This window comes from Salvelinus namaycush, unplaced genomic scaffold, assembly GCF_016432855.1.
Source record: "Salvelinus namaycush isolate Seneca unplaced genomic scaffold, SaNama_1.0 Scaffold154, whole genome shotgun sequence".
NCBI lineage: Eukaryota > Metazoa > Chordata > Actinopteri > Salmoniformes > Salmonidae > Salvelinus > Salvelinus namaycush.
Window position 1 is genome coordinate 335,358 of NW_024058275.1, and position 4,297 is coordinate 339,654.

Below are 4,297 nucleotides of genomic sequence, written 5' to 3' on the forward strand. Positions count from 1 at the left end.
AAAAAAACACAAGACATAAAACATGCAAACAATTAAAATCATGAAAGTCCCTAGATGTTGTACTATCCACACCTGCTTTGGTGGTGATTCACCAACCAAAAAAAAATGTTCCATAAAATTAGCAATGCTCTAAGGTTAAAAGGTTAAAAGGTTATAAAAAAATCCTTCACCTTCGTCCTCTGTTCCGGTCTTTGTACTCACTGGTACTTGCTTTTGAGCATTTAGTCCAAGAGGCCTTCATACGCTAGGTTCCATAGCTGTTGTTTGTGAAGCAGGGCATCTGTCAAAGGAACTTTCAAAAGGTTTTTAAAACAGAAGACAAACAAAGACCTGACGTTTCAGCCTCATGGCTTTCTTCAGAGGTAATAAGTAGTGGGTTAGGGTTAGGGTTAGGGTTAGGGTTAGGGTTAGGGTTGGGGCGTTTGGCACTTGGTGAAGGGGCGTTTGGCACTTGTGGAAGTGGCATTGTGGCATCTGAGCCTGTGGGCTCCAAGGGCAGTGCTCTATGAATTGAATCCCAGTCATAGTGCCTCTTGTCCGGCATAGTATTTAATGTGTATAGCCCTGAAATATTTAAAAATGACCAGTGCAGAGCTATGGGCCTTTGGGCACTTACGGCACCTATGGCACCTATTGGAATGCATTGTGGCAGGTGCATTGTGAGCCCAATATAGGGCCTAAAATTACTAACTGTATGCCGTTCAAGGTGCATCTTTTTGGGCGTAACAGTTCATGTCTATAGCCCTCAAGACAATATGAAAGTAGCAGGACAAACCCCTGAAATTTGCTGATTTTTGGCCCTCTCATGTTAACCTATGCATCTCTGTATGATAGGCATTTTTAACAATATAGGGGCTAAAATAATTAATTGTATCCCATTCAAGGTGCCTATTTTCCGGCATAACAATTCATGTCTATAGCCCTAAGCAGGGCAGAGCTATGACACAGCCCCGCCCTTGCCCCGCCCGTGCCCCGCTCGCGCCCCACCTGTATCCACACCTGGTGATAATTAGGCCATTGATTAGGCGACGGTTTGAAGCTAACAAACATACACACAGGAAGGCAGGAGAGAGAAGCTAGCTATGGACAGCAAACAAAAACGACATGACTGTGGACTTTGTACCAAGACGCATATTTCGTGGATAGACAAACATTTTAAGACTGTCCATGGACTTAAGCCCACATCTATCGAATGGAATCATGCTGTGCAATGTAGTCGGATTTCGACTGAGATACAGCAGGCCTACCCAGGGGATTGTATGGAGCCTAACAACAGCGTTGGAAGTGAGTTGTCCGCAGAACAGCAGCTGAGTGGCGAGAGTGAGCAGGCGGCGGTGCAGTCAACCAGTCAGGCGGCGGTGCAGTCAACCGGTGAACAATGCTCGGAACCGAGGGAGCAATGCAGCGTCATGTCGCCTTCCACCGAGAGCGAAAGTGATGGAGGCGGCGGTGGTGTGCCGTCCACAACTGAAGGTTTGAGTGATGTCATTTTGAATGAATATGCTACCTATATTAAGGGTATTAACCCTTCAGTTAAAAGAATAGACAATAGTCGCACCAGTCTGTCACGAGTACGGGAATTCCTCCGCATTATGTCCGAGGACAAATCCGATGAAGGACTGTGTTTTCTGGACAACTACATGCGTGTGTATGAGTGGTACCGGACATGTGAAGGCCGTGGTTTGGCACCATCCACATTAAAACTATACCGATCAGATGTTCGAAGTTTCCTGAAATATCTTATTCAGTTCTGGCCGAATAGTCTGCAAGCTAAAGCCAGTGTAATTCGAAAATTGTTACTCTGCTTGGCAAAGATAGACAGGGATTCTAGGCAGAGCCTGGCAACGCACATGGCACAATTTCGCAGACGCTGCAGGGACGAGGTGCTCAGCGCTGCGGAGTTAAAACGATTTTTGGAGCAATGCATCTATTCCTTCTGTTCTCAGCAGGCTGGAAGTCCGAGCCACCTCGTCTGACAGACGCAGGTTTGCGGCTCTCATGTCCAGCCGGTTGGCCATTTTTAATGGCACTCGACGATCCCCAGTCACCATGTTCGGTGAGAGTGATTTCAATGAAATAACCAAGGAAAGTGGGGTTTATCAAATGACTGTAGCAAGCCACAAAACTAACTACAGCTTCGGGGAGTGCAGAATTGTTATATCTGATGAGGAATACACTTGGCTTCAACGATTCCATCGGATCAGGCCTCATCTGAGTGGAATGACCCCAGATACAACACTCTTATTTTTCACATCCTGCGGTAAACCATACGGTAATCTCTGTGATTGTGTGGGTCAGATTTTTGCAGAGTTTGGCATTGGAAGGAAAGTGACATTTGGTACAATTCGAAGAAGCATTGCCACATTAAACTTTAATCTTGGGTCGCTTACAGACCGTGGAACTGTGGCTGACCACATGTGTCACTCCCTGGAGACGCAGGCACGCTACTACCGGTCCCATAATTTGCCTCATAATGCAAGCCAGGCTCGGAGACTAATTGAGGGACAAATAAATCCATGATTCACTGTTAAATAAATCCATGATTCACTGTTAATTAAATCACATTTATTTGAAATTCACCCTTGTCTTTGTGTTTCAATGTTTTTATAATAAGTTTGTACTTAGAATAATTTAAAACATATGCACCTGGTAACCCAAAAGAGGGCACATAGCCGTTTTTCTGAAATTTCCAACATAGAAAGTTTTCAGACCTTTATTTCAAAAGCTCCATAAATCACTCAAACCGGCCCCCATTGACTTGGGGCCGTAGTATGGTGCTCCCATAGCGGGCATTGATGTGTGTAGCCCATATAAAAGCATTTAAATGTGTTTTGGATAATGTGCACCTGGTAACCCAAAAAGAGGAGACATAGCCGTTTTTCTGAGCTGTCCAACATAGAATATTTTCAGCCCTTTTTTCAAAAGCTCCATAATTCCCTCAGGCCGGCCCCCATTGACTTGGGGCCGTAGTATGGTGCTCCCATAGCGGGCATTGATGTGTGTAGCCCATATAAAAGCATTTAACTTTTAGTTGCTACGAATCCCGGATCCGGGAGCACCCCCCCACCACCCCCCACTGACTAGCATAGCTAGCATAGCGTCACAAGTAAATTGTAGCATCTAAATATCATTAAATCACAAGTCCAAGACACCAGATGAAAGATAAACTTCTTGTGAATCTAGCCACCATTTCTGATTTTTAAAATGTTTTACAGGGAAGACACAATATGTAAATCTATTAGCTAACCACGTTAGCAAAAGACACCATTTTCTTTAATCCACTATTTTTCCACTCCATCACTAGCTATCACCAATTCGACCAAATAAAGAAATAAATAGCCACTAACCAAGAAAAAACCTCATCAGGTGACAGTCTGATAACATATTTATTGTATAGCATAGGTTTTGTTAGAAAAATGTGCATATTTCAGGTATAAATCATAGTTTGCCATTGCAGCCACCATCACAAATCTCCCCAAAGCGACTAGAATTACTACAGAGAGCAACGTGTATTACCAATTTACTCATCATAAAACATTTCATAAAAATAGACAAAGCATAGCAATGGAAAGACACAGTTCTTGTGAATTCAGACAATATTTCAGATTTTCTAAGCGTTTTACAGCGAAAACACAATAAATCGTTATATTAGCATACCACATGTGCAAACGTTACCCGAGCATTGATACAAGCCAAAGAGAGGGATAACGTAATCATCGCCAAAATGTATTAATTTTTTCACTAACCTTCTCAGAATTCTTCCGATGACACTCCTGTAACATCATTTTACAACATACATATACAGTTTGTTCGAAAATGCGCATATTTAGCCACAAAAAACCGTGGTTATAACATGACAATACTAGCAAAACTAGCCTGAAAATGTCGGGGGCCATTTTGGACAGTGATCTGGCGTAATTAATAACTAATCGTAAACTTGACTAAAAAATATAGGGTGGACAGCAATCGAAAGACAAATTAGTTCTTAATGGAATCGCTGAATAACATTTCTAAAATTATCCTTACTGTGCAATACAGGGTTCGCCAAGCGAAGCTATACCAAACAAAATGGCGGAATACGCGTATAACATTTTTCGACAGAACAACGATTTATCATCATAAATAGTTCTTACTGTGAGCTGTTCTTCCATCAGTATCTTGGGCAATGTATCCTTTCTTGGGTCTAATCTTCTTCTGGTCGAAAGCTGTCCTCTTGTCCGTCGAAATGACCACTAACGTTCGACCGGGACCCCGAAACGTGCCCGGTGCTTCAATATGCATCACAAAGCAATGCCTC